The 15,774-nt window shown below is 44.5% G+C and overlaps 1 protein-coding gene across 11 annotated transcripts in view; it reads left to right on the forward strand.

Annotated features, from left to right (window-relative positions):
- Window positions 1–15,774, forward strand: part of HIC2 (HIC ZBTB transcriptional repressor 2) — a 105,227-nt gene that overhangs the window by 22,979 nt on the left and 66,474 nt on the right. For 5 of the 11 annotated variants that reach the window (XR_002101908.1, XR_002101909.1, XM_019539073.1 and 2 more), the window contains one exon: window positions 7,380–7,443. The exons of 3 other annotated variants lie outside the window; for them this stretch is intronic. The gene's annotated coding sequence lies outside the window, so the exon portion shown is untranslated. Of the gene's footprint in view, window positions 1–5,344; window positions 5,739–7,379; window positions 7,444–8,059; window positions 8,738–9,394; window positions 10,590–15,774 lie in introns of those variants that run through there. 3 more of the 11 variants (XR_002101910.1, XR_002101911.1, XM_019539078.1) reach the window with 3 other exon arrangements.

Raw genomic sequence — 15,774 nt, forward strand, 5'->3', positions numbered from 1 at the left:
TGAATCTTGTGCCAGTGACTTGTACTAGTATTTTCTTCTCATTAGGTTTTAAATGTGGTTTCACTTTTCACTCCATTGGCTGTTCCCTTGTTTTTGTACTGCCTTTTACGGCAATGACTATTTTGCATCCCACTGTCATCTCCCCTTTAAACTAAGCAGCCCCAGTTTTGTTTTTTTTATTCCCATTTATACTGAGGTCTCTCTATGCTGCTAATAACTTTGTGCCCATATCTCAGTCCTTTCTGTTTCTGCTAGATCTGGGATTCTGTTGACTGGAGCATCTTGTATGGACTTTTGCAAGAGGTGTCTGAAGAGGCAGTCAGTGTGTTAGACTTGTACTAGGATGCTCTGACAGGTTTCAGAATTTTTTGCGTTCAGTAACTCACTGTTTAAACTCTTCTCACTTTTTTTTTTTTTTTGGTGCATTAAAGGGGAGAGGCTGCAAGGATAGATTGTGGTAGCAATAACAGCTGGTCTTTTCCAGTCAGTACAGGTTCAAGCTCAATAACCAAGTACCATAAAATGTCTATTGCAAGACAGAATTAGAACTCTGTATCTTTTTTCCCCCCCCCTTATCCCTACCATCCTTCAGCAGCTAAATCCTTTTGTCACAAGCTACCTGCATAATCAGTGTCTTGCTGTATATCAGGTATCCAGGTATCTTGCTATGTAGGCATTTTTCTGGTAACTGCTTGGAAGTCATTTCTAGCAACCCAACGTGAAGGAGAGCATCCTAGCCAGCTCCTTGCCAGAGATGAGCGAGACTGTTCTTGATATACAAGTCAATTTTATGCAGGACAGTGTCCACCGGGTTAGGGGAGGGAAGTGATGTATTATTATTGTAAATTGCTAATTCTTTTGCAGTCGGTCAATGCCCAGGACTTCTCAGCATTTTGAAACAGTATTTTATTGACCTAAGGCTGGAGGTCTCATGTTTGGCAGTCCTGACTCCCCGAGACATTGGTTTTCCTGTTGCTAGAATATTCTGTTTTGGCAGGAGTGCATTTAATCTGCTTTATTAAATGGATATAATTTAGAGAAATGCTGACTCCATGCCCTTACACCTGGTGAAAAAGAAAAAGGTGGTGGGTGAGAGAGGATGAGACACAATAGCTAAACATGCATTGCATGTGGAAGGAGGCCCTTGGCCCTCCATAATACCATTACCCGAATATTCTTACCTGAACACTTGGTCAATGTCTCTCATGTTAGATGGGGAGCTTTGCAGCTTACTTGTAGTTATTTTCTGTATTCGTGTTAAATAGCAAAATACATTTTTAAAAAAGGAAGAAAAGAAGTACAAGCCAGCATTATCCAGCAGTTTGAGTACAGGAAAGAAAATCCAGCTTCCAAGTCCTGTTTCTAACTCTGACTGGCTTGCTCTGTAACCTAAAGGCATGTTACGTAATGTTTTCAACTGTGGTTCACCCCCACTGGAAACCATGTATAATTTCATTATTCTTTGTAAAGTGGTTTGCTCTGAACTCATCTGATGAAAAGTGCTGCATCAGTGTAAGAATTTCAGATACATCCTATGGCCTTTGAAACCATCAAAGGGCTGTATGTAAGCTCTTTGGGTCCTGAACTGTCTCCTTAGACATTTCCCTGGAGGGGCACTTTAGGCAGTACCACAAAACCAATAATACTTGAGGTTTGCAGGGGATTGCTTTTTATGACAGTCAGGTTTTAGTAAGGGAATGCAGTATTGGATCCAGGGCTAGAATCAAGCTGTTCTAGAGATGGGTTGGATCAGGAGTAGGCAACTTCCGGCACAGGTGCCAGAGCATGGCACGCAAAGGCATTTTGCTTGGCACGTGCTTTGGGGCGTATGGCAGGGAAGGGGCTGGGTCTATGCTCCCACAACAAGCATCGGGCTCCTCATGGCCCCCCGCCTCCCCTGCCATCTGCCCTTGGCACACCAACATCTTACAAGTTGAGGCTGGGGTAGGGTGTTTTTGGTACTCTGCCCCAAAACGGTGTTTAGTCTGCCCTGGTGCCTCTGGGCAGGAATGCTGTCAGGACTTTTCTCGTCACTAGCTGTCATTTTAGCTCTTTCTGAAACAATGGCCTATTTTTTACCTTGTCTGTCCTATATAGCCATTATGGGGTCAAATCATGTTGTACCCACTTGCATATGACCTTCCTGTTACACGGACCCAGTGGACTGCACAGCCCATGTGGTTCGCCCAATTTTATGGCTTATTTGCATGGGGATGCTTAGGAGATTTAATCCAAACTAACTAAAGTTGTGAATGTAAAGTAGATTAGTTCAACTGCCTTATGCCCTTGTGTGTACACTCTTATTGAGAATTAAAATGGTCTTAATTCACTGATTTAAGATAGATTAAGGCAACTTTAAGTCTGAATGAGCGCGTATCCATAAGGCAATGGACAGCCCACTTTAAATTCTCAGTATTAGTTAATTTACATTTATTTTCAGGAATGTCTCCACATAGATGAGATTACTTTCTACCCTGTTTCCCAGGAGCGATTTGCGGAGCAGTGGAGTCGGGTCTGTCCCGTTGCAGGCTGGCCTGCAGCTGACCCTTTCATTGAGGGTTTCTAGCCTTTGATTGGCATTAGCAATTGAGTATGTGTGGCTCATTCCATTTTTCTTCTCTCAGAGCACCCTTCTATACCTCTAATGGTGCTGCAACCTCTAAGCCGCTTGCTCTGCCTTCATTTGCTGTACAACAAGACAAAATATTTAGTGATTTGCATCATTTCTGAAGGGGGAAAGTCACTTTCACATCAATTTTTAGAGAAGCTGATTTTTTTTTTTTTCCATCTGGCTGCCTCTGTCAAGTGAATGCCAGGTAAAGTGTGTGTGGAGGTGGTCACGTGGCGTATAGCTAGAGGTGCAAAGATCTGCAGAGTGAAACTCGGCTTTGCTCATCATTTGGATGTGAAAGCAAAAAAATCAGTAAAGGTTCATGCACAACTATTTTTGAGGCAGAACTCAAGCAAAAAATGTTTGTCTCTGGGTAGGCATATTTTTCTGCTTTGTGGTCTTGTCACATTTTTTCTGTGAAAAGTAAAACTAATCACAAGGGCCAAATAAAGTCTTATAAACCCAGGCAAGGCAAATGCTACTTAATGAAACTTGCTGGCTTGGTGCAGTGCTTCTTGAGTTGAACTATCTGAACTCTGACTGGCAAGTATTGTCCTGCTCTCTTTATTTCACTGTGTTCCTCTGAGCTGAGCTGCCAAATGAAAACTTAGGTAGACTTCTTATAATCCCTTGACTAATTTCTGATTTCTGCTAAAGAACCTGTAGGCCCGGGCCCTTTGAGTTGCTTCTGCTGGGATTTCCAGTCGGTTGATTCTGCATGTGAAGAACAACGGGGACAGAACAAACGTAGGGAAAGCTGCTCTCTTTCTCTCTCAACATCTCATCTGTTGTTCTGGTATCACTTTTTGAGTATGGGGCTGACGGATCGAAGGGAAGTCATTCTTTGGGGACCAGGTAATGAGTAAATACTCCTTCCCCTGGCAAAGGCATGTCTGAGATACCATAGAGCCCAGGCACTCAGGCAAGCTCGTACTGTTTCTGAAAGCAGAGTACACTGCACATGCTGTAAATGCAAGTAAAGCTTGAAAACACCATTTAAAAAACACCTCTGGCACTGAACTTAACTGGGCATGGATGGGGAAGTGCAGCCTGTTTTGAAGCACAGCGGTTGCTTGTCTGTAGCACTCGCGCTGCCTGAGACACAGGTCTTCTCCGCTTTGGGGAAGTCCCTAGTGAATTTTTGGGTGTTTGTCTTCAGTTTGCATGTGGCAATGGAGATCACAAGTGCTGACAAATCTGTGCAAGTGGGTCCTTCAACTTCCTCACCAGAAGGATCACACCTACTAAGCACACTGGAGTTATGGTCTGCTCTACGGGTCCAGAAGCCCAAATGGCTTTTGCTGACCATCTCTCTGATTGTACACAAAGGGAGTAGGGCTGACTTGAGAGAGTCTCTGAGGCAGAAAGATCACAGACTATTAACAGTGGTCAGTAAGAGGTTAAATGAGCTACCCAGCTTTGAAAGAGCCTGTTCCATAAGGAAGGCTTTGCTGGAGCAGGCTTTGCTGCAGACACAAACTGATGCACTCCTCCCAGCCAAGATTGCAGGCTTATCAGTAAAGATAAACATGCAGGGGCTTCCAAAAAGGTATGCCCCAGCCACTTGTTTGGGATCCTTTTTCAGAGAGGGAGAGAGAATGCAAGATCCTCTTGGAGATAGGAGCTCCTTCCAGGAGAGCTGCCAGCAGGCGTTGTAGAAACAGAGGCCACATATTAATATGCGGTTTGGAACAGGTACAGGCGATATTGGTTTACCTGCTTCAAAATAGTTCCTGAGCCGTTGCGGTATCATGTGGGCTTGGCTCCACTTTAATTATCAGACTTCTGCTGAGCACCCAAATCCAGGACAATGCTGGTTTTTGTTGTCTTTGCTCAGTTACTTGCCTGACTGATTTTTTTTTTTGACATAGGTTTTTACTGCCCGACCACCCAAAGATTTTGCCACCTGTCTGTTTGCCATTTTCCACAGTGCCCTGAAGGTATTTTATTTTCGTGTTGATGCCAAGAGGAGGAGAATTGGAATGATAATGCCGCCTTTAACAGCATGGAGTGAGATTTGTAGGACCAGATGAAGAGTTTCAGGTGATGGAGAGCAGACAGTTTGAGTCTGCAAAAACTGTCAAACTATTTTAAGTCTTAGGTTCAATTATTTTCCTCTCCTCTTTTTCTCTGCCGGGAGGAGACTTTATGTGAAACCAAAGACTGAGAAGCAACATTGGGATGGGCTTTTCTGACCCAACCCCAGGCACAACATGGACAAGGCAGGTGTGCCACAGGCTGGCACTTTGTTTGCCCGCAGAAAGTTTATGCCATGCTGAAATCTCAAACGGGGCTTCTCTGGCTTGCTACAGTGGCTGATTGACACCTACGTGTGTGCAGCTCTCTTATACAGGGGTGGACTTAAGTTTGAGAATCCTGACATTTTTGGACCGTGACAGCACTTGGTGTGGTGTTTCAAGCTATATTTTAGCTTAAAAAAAAAAAGAAAAGAAAAATACTGAGAGCTTGAAGTAATGTAGGAAACCATTGTATAAATCAAAGGGCCGTCTTTTTTTTTTTTTTTTTTTTTAAGTCCCAAATCTAATAAAGACATAAGAATAAGGGCTTCTGCAACTAAAAATCTTTTTGGACCGTGACAGCACTTGGTGTGGTGTTTCAAGCTATATTTTAGCTTAAAAAAAAAAAGAAAAGAAAAATACTGAGAGCTTGAAGTAATGTAGGAAACCATTGTATAAATCAAAGGGCCGTCTTTTTTTTTTTTTTTTTTTTTTAAGTCCCAAATCTAATAAAGACATAAGAATAAGGGCTTCTGCAACTAAAAATCTTCATGGCTCTTTACCCGGGTAAACAAAGTCCTCCAAATGTGAAACGGCGGGCCCCTTGGCATATTCTCAGAGAGGTATGATTGAAGGGGGGTGAGGTTGGTGTGAGTGTTGTTGTATTTCCTGGCTATTGCACTTTCTGCATTGCAGCTGAAGCATGCTGTCAGCAGGGAACTTTTGAGAAGGACTCTGAACTAACCCACCCCTTCGGGGAAAGACTGGCTTCAGCCAGGAATCCTGGCCCATGTCGGGGAGACGGGAGGAAGAGCTTTGTTACTAGCTTGTGTTTGATCTCAGCAGCTTTTTTGCTGCTCGCAGGAGCCTGCTAATGATACTTGTGGAAGGTAAAGGGTAGGTGAATGTCTGCTAGGGTGGGAGCAGGTTACAGTTAAGTCTTCTCACTTTCTCCACCTTTTCACAACTTTGGGGGGGCTATCCCACATTCATATATAGACTATTGTTTGTTAAGAACAGTGTGAAGCCTTTCTTAACTCTTTTTTGTTGGAGTTTTGCCTCTTTTTCCATTTCTGATTTGTTTAAAATTTGTTAGTGTTTATGAGAAAGGAGGGGTTTGAAATTCTGAGATGGATCCCAGGGGCTGAGACCTGTGGCTGTATTTTCACAGCAATCTCTTCTACTTTTTTCTGTGTTTGTTTGTGGTTTTAAGCTGAATCTCCATTGCCCCCTCCTTCTATTAAAGGCTTTAAGACTCGGTGTTACAGATATATTAGTACTTTGGCACCAGCTTCATATTTCTTAGAAAACATACCCCTAGTTATGCCATCTTTTGGCACAGAAGTAGATGTGTCACTCCAGCCTTGGTCAAGGGGTGTTTAAATAGATTCTAGTCGTTCTTGCACATCTTGTCACCCCAGTTCTGGAGGGGTCTTTTGAACACCGCTACCACCCCTCGGTGCCAGTTAGATTACGTCTTGCCACGGACCTGTAGCGTGAAAACAGAAGCGGCAAGTGAGCACTCTGGAGCATGGCCAGCGGTGCTTGTGTGGTTTTGAGAGTGACATAAATAGTCTTGGGATCCTTTCTACATCCTGCAGAGCAGTGATCTGCCAGGGGGGATGGTGGGGCCGCTCCTGAACCACTCTCTCACTTAGCAGACCCCAGTTTCATTACAGATGACTGGCAGGGACTGCCCTCATGCAGAGGGGCCTGTCAACGCAGGTAGCCCATGCTGCGTTAGAGTTGGTTTACCCCTGGCCATTTCTGTAACTAAACCTATGGGCTTTTGGAGCCTTTTAACAGTGGTGAAAACCAACTGTAAGCATGGTGCTTGTGCTACTGTGCGGTTCTTGGGCATTACTTTCTCTCTCTCTCTCTCGATATAGGGGGGGGGGGTGTGTGTGTGTGTGTGTGTATTCCTTCCTCCCTCCCCCCCCATATAAATAAATTGTGTGACTGAGTGGAGCGTTGCGTTGATTTTAAGTTTATTGCAGGTCAAGTTTGTCTGCACCTAAATATTGCTGATAGTTTTCCCTGTTTTTATTCTTTGTGAATTCATGTAACTAGTAACTGTGGGGAGGCGGGAGGGTGGAATATTTGATGAATAAGGCAGGAGACGGTAAAGGAGGAAAAAGGTGTACGGGGGGGGGAAAAAAGTCTGTCCTGTTGAAAACTGTCCAAGTATAAAGAGAAGAGCGTATTTCCATAACTGAAATATTTTATTCTCTTTCAAAAGCTAATGTTCAAGCCAGTACTCATACAGATGGGAAGATGTTGCTGCCTGATACCAGAATAGCAGCGTGTTTTTTTTCTTGGTGTTGAACTCTTTATACCCAACAACAGACTAATCAGACTATTTGCCAATAGATTTCTCTTATGATCATGCCTCCTTTATAAGGGGGAGGGGGTGGGGGAGTTGGAAACCAGAATGACTTTTGATACTGCTAAGAAAATGCTTGTTGGGGTAGGGAGGGGCAGCATAAAACTTCTCACCCTCTGATTTTTCCATTGTATCTTCTCCATGCCAGGGCCCATGATGTTATACAGAGAGGAGCCGGGTGCCATTTAACTTAGTTCTGGGGACAGAAAATGGTATGGCTTTTTTCAAATTCATTTTTTTGGGGCAACTGTTCAGCAAAAGGGGTTGGCCACTTCTGAGGGTTGGATTGTCCTTGAAAAAGATGGTGGTGCAGAAATGGCTTGGGTGGTGGGAATAAGGTGACTGGTTACCCTCTCCAGTTTGGGTTGAGTTCCTTATGTTGAACTTACTGGCACTCTGATGCCACCTCCACATTCCTTTGAAAACATGTTCCTTGTTTAATGTGATGCTAGATGTGCGTAAATACCGATTTATCTATACCGTCTTCAACACGGTGCTTACAAGGGATTACATTTTGTGTAAAAGTAGCAAGCATATTTCCTGGACACATGGAACAGTTCTTGACCAATGGCATTAACATCCAAACTCTTGTGTACCCATGGCGATGGTCTGCCGGTCAGGTTTGTGCTCATTGTGTACATCTACGGGGGCCTCATCTGTATTGAAAATGTCCTTTTGGTGGTGCAACAGGGGTGCTAATGTGGGACATAGGAGGTAATACCGTCTCCAGTGGACCTATTCTGAGCAGTTAAATGACAGGGCAAGGGTACTTACAACTGTGTCTACATTGTGGCCTTTGCCGTTGTTATTACCTTTAATGAACTGTAGGTCCCACTTTTCCTACTTCGGCTGCAACCACTGGATGTACTCAAGTTTGTTGTCAGCACTGGGTTCACAGCAAGCCTAGAAGGCAACATCAAATTTTTAGCATTGTTCCAGAAAACAGGGTGGAAATTAGCAAGTTCAGTACAGAGAAGTAACTGAGGAGCTTAAGTCCAGTTGGCCTTGTGTGACAAATTTGTCCAAGGTGGTCTTCACTGAGCAACCAACAGTTGGCTGTATGAGCATGTTGTACATCTTGAGCATGGTAAGAAGACCGATAGTGAGACTCAGAATATTTTCCCAGAGCTAGACCGGGGGAGGTGCAGGACTGCTCCCCTTGGATCTCCATTGTCTTGATATCAAGGCAGTGTCGAACTGTTGGGATTTACCGGAGACGCTTGGCAAACAGCCTCCCTAGAACATGCTTGGTGCCTGGGGTCACACTGCATTCCTGAGGTATCTGCAGAAAGTTTCCTCCTCAGCATGCCTGCCAGGCAAGGGAGTGGGTTGGAAAGGACTGCTGTAGATCATGTTGTAATGCTACCCCATCATTGTACCAAAATACCCACTTAGGGTCATGATTAAAGCCATGGACCTTTCTGAAGCCTGTTCCTAGCTATAAGCTTTGCCACTCTTGTTCTCGATATGATGGTTAAATAAAACAGAAACAGTCTGACATTTTAAGCCTGTATGTGGCTGTTCCATTGTATTCATCCTGAACAAAACTCTGCTGTGTGCGAAGTCTTGCTGTGCTAATATTTCAAAACCTAGCCTCACCACTTTTTCGCAGTGCCCCCTTTTATTTCCTTTCCAACTCCAGTGGACAAGAAGGTTGACCAGTGATGTTACTAGAGGAGGGATATTCATTCAGATCAGTGAGAAGTGAAAATTCTTATTTCCCAGTTGATTTGATTTTTTTTTTTTTTTCTTCTCCCTCCAATTTACAAGTACATTAGCAAGGGTATGTGGAATAAAGATCTCCAGGAATGAAAATGTGCCCTGCTAATATTAAAGGTACACTGTATAACTTTGCCTAAGGATAAAATGTAACTGTAATTGAAAGCTGCTGTAACCTGATAGGGAATATTCACAACAGTCTAGAGGATCTAGTTTTAAAAAAATAATTAAACACAGAGCCAGCTCCCACCATTCTGCCTTTTAGAGCTACATGCCCTCTTTGATCCGTGCATGCAACTTGCTAGTCCCAAGAGACATGCATGCTGCCAGTAGCCTGAGCATATTAATATTTATATGGTACCTTCCATCTGAAGATATGTGCTTCACAAATATTAATTAATAACATCTCTCAAAACCTTACATGTTTTTATCTCTACTTTATAGATGGTGAAACGGAGACCCAGGAAGTTTTGTGTGGTTCCTGAGTTTATAGTGACTCATACTGTAAATAAGACTGGGAATCAGAATGTCACATCTTCTAAGTGCTCCAAGTAAATTCATGTTGTGCCTACCTTCAGGGCTACTGCTCCCCCCCCATCTCCCCCTTCTGCAGTCTCTGAAGCAGCATCACAGTCTCCCTATGGGAATGCAGAACAGTCCATCTGTCTATGTTACTTGGACTATGTTGAGAGTTTGGCCTACAATTCAGAGGGCATGTGAATGCAACTCATTCACATTGCTAAGAATCACAAATTATGGAAGTCTATATTTGCACTTGATAGGTTGCATTTTTAAGGGGGGGTTGTAAAAATCAGAGAGTACGTGACTGCTTTACAGAAAAGCACGTGGGTGAGTCTTTATTCCTGAAGTATTAAAACCCTCCCTGAAAAGTTATATTTATGCTCCAATGCAAGATCAGACAGGAAGGATGGCAGGTTGTAATTCAAGTTGGACCTGGGCTTTCTCTCTTTCTCCCATTTCTCATGCTACATATGAAACGAAGGCTCACAGCTGAGTGTGAGATTGATAAAGACAGAGAGGGCTTGCTGTGCAATTAGAGGAGCTTGTTGTAAACACCCAAGTTGCACAAGTGGCTCAAACTTTGATCTTTTTGTTGTGGAAAAGAAATCTGAGACCATGAAACCTGCCCTTCATTGCAAACAGTGAGGTGGCCCTTACCCAAACACAGCTGGAAATGCAAAGGCAGCTAAATCTCTTCAAAATTAAATACAATTATTTTTTCTTCCCCTTCCTGTGCTTCCTGCTGTATGTAATTTTGTCCTTTCTCCTGTCCTGCTTCTCCAACTTGCCCAGCTGTTTGTGAATGCAAGCCACAGTTCCACACCTGAAATTCCCAAATCCAAATGCGCCCAAGTGCTTTTGGGGATAAGGGTTAAATCACAGGTGCAATTAAGCTTTTAAGTGGTAAGCCTATTTGGTTAGGGGCACACCTATTGCCTGGGACAAGCAATGAGGAATTATCAGTCTTTCAAAATGACAGGCCATTCCCCAAATACTGCTGGAAGGGCAAGAAGAAGCTACCACATTCGTAATTCTTCTGGTATTTATTGTAGCAGCGCCCAGACCGAACTCTTTGTTAGCCGTGCTGCCCTATTAAGGTAGGGTGGTGTTTACATTACAGATCTAGTTGTGGAGTGTCAATGCCAGGGCTGCTCAGATCCAGGGTAACTCTTCCCTGCCCCCTGAAAACCTGCTGTTAGTTTCTGGGCAAATGTTGAAAGAAAGAGGGAAGATCCTGCTCTCATCGTATTGCCCCATAGTCCCACAATAAGATTGTCAGATTTTAGGTTTAAAATCCCGTCGTCTCTTCTGCATCTCTAGCAGAGCTGAACAAAGCTGTCCCCTAAACAATGCCACCCCACTCTGGAGGTGAAGACTGTCAATATACTTCCTACCTATGAAGCTTGGGACTGGGACTGTAATTCCAGGGCTTGTTACTAGCTCTATGCCCTGAATAATTTTCTAACTGCACAACCTAAAAAATGCCCTCGTGGTCTCCAACTCTCCCCGCCACAGTTGAGATCAATGGCATGTGCAGTTCCCACTGCAGTCAATGTCTTCAGGCCAAGTGTGTCCCAAGTTAAAACTGTGCCAACTTGGTAATGTTAGAGGAGCTATTTACCCATCTCTAAAGCTAGTGTGCACTTACAGGTGTGCTCCAGGTAGCGAAGTCATTGATTATAAAGTGCTTTGAGATCCTCTGTTTTAAAGGTTGTAGAGCAGTGCTGTGGATAAAGTGCTGTAGAAAATACTTTCTGGGTCCTGTAGGTGTCATGTTTACCTGTAAAATCATAGTTGGAGTTAAAAATGATGATAACTTCACACATGCGCATGGAAATTTCCATTTTTAATTTAATCTATTGAGCATAAAAATACAAACGGAGCAGAGGCAGGATCTTCCAGTTATGGCTCGATGTTCTGATGACCTTGCGGTTACAATCCAGCTTTGTCCCTGTGGTCACTCGTGGTCTGGATGTAGCCTCGAACTCTTGGACTGGGATTTAAAATTGTGATGTGGGGCTGTGCTGGCTAAGTTGGCATTGAGAACCCAGTCTGGACAAGCAAGACGCATGGTTAAAGGTAGCATGCCTTGTCTACACTAGGCTTTTCAAACTGCTAGTTAAAATTTCCTGATGATGCACCTTGTCTAGACAATGTCTTAGAAGTTATGGTTGTCTGGGCAGGTAATCAGCTTGGTTCAGTAAGAAAACTGCTCCCCCAGTAGTCCTGCTCTTTTTGCCTGCTTCTCAGCTAGTTTCCTTTCAGTCCTTCCCTGCAGCCACTCCTATGCCACTGCTCTAATGCAAGCACTGTTTCAATTGCTGACTAGGAAAGTGTTGTCACTGGGCTTTGAGTGATGAATATCCTACTGATGGTAATGTGGGGGAAGGGAAGTCCACATCTCGTAGGTTGCCTGTGTATTTAGAATGAGGCAAAGATTGTTTTTTTTCTGGGGGGTAGAGGGTGTTATGGTGATATCTTTTATTGGACCAGTTGCATAGCTGGAGTAAAGTTAGGTAAGCCTTCAGATGCGAAACACTCACTATTAGTCTGACACTTCCCTGTTTAGGATGACTGCTGTCTGCCTTTGCACTCGCATTGTGTTACCTTTGTGCCCAGGAAGGCTGGAAACTTCAATCCAGTTGAGTGTCTGTACATCTTGAAAGCGACACAATTATGTTGTATATTAGATAGGCTCAGTCTGGCCTTCAGGCCAAGTATTTGATATCTTTCTGATCTAGTGCTTGGGGTGGCTTGAGGAATCTGGGTTCTGTGTTTGCTTTTGCCCCTTACTGCCAAGTAACTTCAGGCAAGACACTTAACCTCCCCGGTACCTGTAAAGTTGATGGCAAGTATCACTACCAAGCATGTGAGGGCCTTGAATAATGTAATGCAAAGGTCTGTTGTGTTACTGATTGTTAAATGTGATATTTTGGAATGAATTTTCAGAGTTGTATGTTGAGCTGCACTAAGTGAGTGTGGATGTGGGAGGGAGTGGGAATCTGTACTTCTCTAGACAGTGAAAATCCTTTTAGCTTCATGCTTCCCAAGCAAGCGAATGGGGACTTGGCCCAAGCAGCAAGCCTTGTAATGTGATCACTGGTTCTCTGTGAGCAGTTGCTATGTGTAGTTTTCATACATATGAAAACGTTTCCAGGTGAGATTTCTGGGTGATCACAGTAGGGTTAGGGAGAGTAACGAGCGTGCGCTACAGGGCAGAGGAGGTAGGCTGGACTTCCTTTCCCATAGAGATGCCTACTCTTAACTCGGGGAATGGCTGCCTAGTATCGGATGTGATATCTGGTCGGTTTTGTGCTGGAAGTTTGGAGTATCTTGAAATTTGTCCTGGAAAAGGGAAGTGATGAGACTTGGACTTCTGCTTTTTCTGTTCTTTATCATATGAAAGAAGAAGAGCCTGCAAGATTCTCGTGTCCAGAAAATAACCGGAGGGGCGATTAGCTTTAAAGGAAAAGCCAGTTGTTGTTTTTAAATCGAACTAGAACAGTGACTGGCAACCTTTACAAGCTGCAGGCTGGAACAACTTGGCTCTGGTCCTACCTCAGCTGGGGGGCTTTGTCTGCATCCCGGCTGGGGCCAGGCAGCTGGAAGCTGCATTCTTGCTGCTGCTTTCCCTCATGCCTCTCAGCTGCAGCATGGGTGCAGCTGTAACCTGCCCAGCTCTGATACTGCTCCCCACCTGCTGGATCCTGCGCCCATGGCACAGCTGGTGGGGTGGGCTGCGGAGATACATGACGGTGGCATGGACGTAGCTTCCAGCTGTCTGATCCCAGTACAGCTTCTCTCTGTCTAGTCCCAGTGTGGGCACAGGCAAAACCCTTTGACTCTGCAGGCCAAATCCTGTGACTCCATGGGCTATATGTTGCCAACCCCTGAACTGCAGTGCAGTTTGCATTTAGCCTTTTTGGTTTAAATTCAATGAGTAGTTAACATTTTGGAGAGAGAAGGTATATTAAAATACCAAACAGCCTTGCATTGTGGGGTAAGGTTTGAGCACTCGCAAGATGTATCCTTCAAGAGCCTGTAAAGCCCAGAAGTAGCACTCCTGATTTCCTCTCGCCACACATTTCCAGCAAAAACCAGGGGAAAGTACAACTTCTTGAGGAAGAAACTAATACTAGTAAACCTCCAGTTCCTTTTTCCTCCCAACATCACAGGGAAGCTTTCCCTTCCCCTTTAAAACAAGAAGGCGATGTACAGTTTAAAAGTACTATGAAAAGTGGCTGACCTTTCTGATGAGGGAAGTGTAAACTCCAAAGCAAACAGGGCTAAAACCCTGGATGTTTTAAAAAAAACCAAAAAAACTATAAATAAAAAAAAAATGCAGGTGTCTCCCCAGAGTCCTGCCTCTGTAAATCTACAGTGATTTTTACTCATGGAGTGCAACTATCATTTTGTCTTTGCATCATCTTATACACACAAACCTTCCCCCCCCATTTTTTTTTTTTTACTACCAAAGTAATTGTATTTGTCTTGTTTTATGTCCTCCCTCTATCTGCAGCTGTAGCTTTGTTCGGAGAGAATTTGTCATTAAAAGTGACTTTTTCATATATGAATGTAAGTCTTCCATATTGTCATGATAAAGCCAGTCAACAAACCCCCCTCCCCCCCCCCCCCCCAAAAAAAACCAAAAAACTGTTTAATTTTCAGAACATGAGTGTGTGCGTGGGGTTTGCAGAATGGCCTAGTATCAGGAGAAACTGGATCACAAAAAAGACTCGGAACTGAACGGCCCATCGGTATAACAGGGGTTGCAGCCCCTTCTTGAAGTTATTGTCTGAGCATAATATTTGGCAAGGAGCAGTTCTCCTGCCCCCCATTTTCAAAGCACTACAACGAGCCAGCGCAGGAGTTGTGATGGCTGGGCTTTCAACCTTTCCTTCCCACTGTCCGCCTCAAGGGCGTGGGTATTCGGGTGGGGAGAAAGGCTTGTACACCTTCGTGTGCCATCTTGCTTACGCTGTAGAATCTCCAGCTTATCCACTCGGCACAGTGACTGTATGTGGAGGAGGGGGAGAGAGCTTGTGTTGCAACCTCGGAGAAAATTAGTTGTCTCTATTTTATCTTTTGCAGCTGCAGCACTTTTTTTCCCCCCCCCCCCCCCCTCCCCTTATGCGACTGGTATGTCTGAACCATATCCTTCAAAACCAGTTTTCTAAGCAGATTAGATGGGTAGCAGAGACAGCTATGCAATCAGGCAAAAATGTGTGCTCAAGCCTTCATTTTGTGCAGTGGCCAAAGCAGTATGCATCTGGCACCTTGGATGGCTTTCTCTCTTTTTTTCTGGCACTCCAGCCTGTTTGTAGTCTGTCCATTTATTGTAGCCTGGACCTAAGAGTTCATCCTGATGGAAGATTATCACTCTCCAGGGAGGGAGGTTTTTTTTTCCTGCCTAGCAGAGGGTATTTGTGTGTTTAAAAAGCAGAGTGAAGTTGTGTTTTGTGGCTAGAAGCACATGAACCAACATCATCTCCCCTTTTGTGCAGGGGTGACTGGTGCCTCCCGAGTCATAGGGGGTACAATTTGTGGGCAAGCCCGGGGGTGGGGGGTGCAAAAGCCCCATATCCACTCCTCTACTTCTGTGCCATGGCTTAGTGTCCCCCTGTCCCAGCACACCACTGGCCTGCGCAGCAAAAAAACTGCCTGTCCTGAGTTGTGCTGAGTCGGGGTCCAATCTCATGGGGGGACATGTTTCCCCCCCATACCCTCCCTACCAGTCGCCTGTGCCTTTGTGCGTTTTGGAGTACTTCATGTGGCTATCCTAGTGTCCTCCTCACCAGACTTCCCTAGCTGCTTGGCACTGAATTATGCCTAGGCTTGACAACCCTTCCTCCCTTGCATGACAAGGACACACGAGGTCAGCTGCCCCTTACCTTTCAGGCGTTCAAGTCACCTTCAGGAGTTTGGTCATAGTGGTCCTAAAACAATTCAATGCCAAGGTCCCAGTTTTAGTAATGCCATAAAAACTCTTGGGTGTTAGTAACGGGTTTCTCATCTGACTCCTAGATGGAAGTTATATTAAAATGGGGTTATCTTTTAAGACGGCTTTGGAAAACTGCTGTGATGCTGCTCTCACAGGAAAAGTGGGCAAGTTGGGTGGATCCGGGGACTCGGTGGCAGATGTTGTCTCCCGGGGCAAGAGAGTCACCTGAACTAAAGGTTTCTTTTCTGGAGGGAAGGTGGAAGAGTGTTTGACAAGTCATTTGCTGCCTTTGTGGAGGACAAGAAGGAATGGAGAGGGGTGGCTCACAGCTGATTTTGCTGAAAGGGGTTGAGTAGCTGGT

Source organism: Crocodylus porosus, unplaced genomic scaffold, assembly GCF_001723895.1.
Source record: "Crocodylus porosus isolate Cpor-Errol unplaced genomic scaffold, CroPor_comp1, whole genome shotgun sequence".
Taxonomy (NCBI): Eukaryota; Metazoa; Chordata; order Crocodylia; family Crocodylidae; genus Crocodylus; species Crocodylus porosus.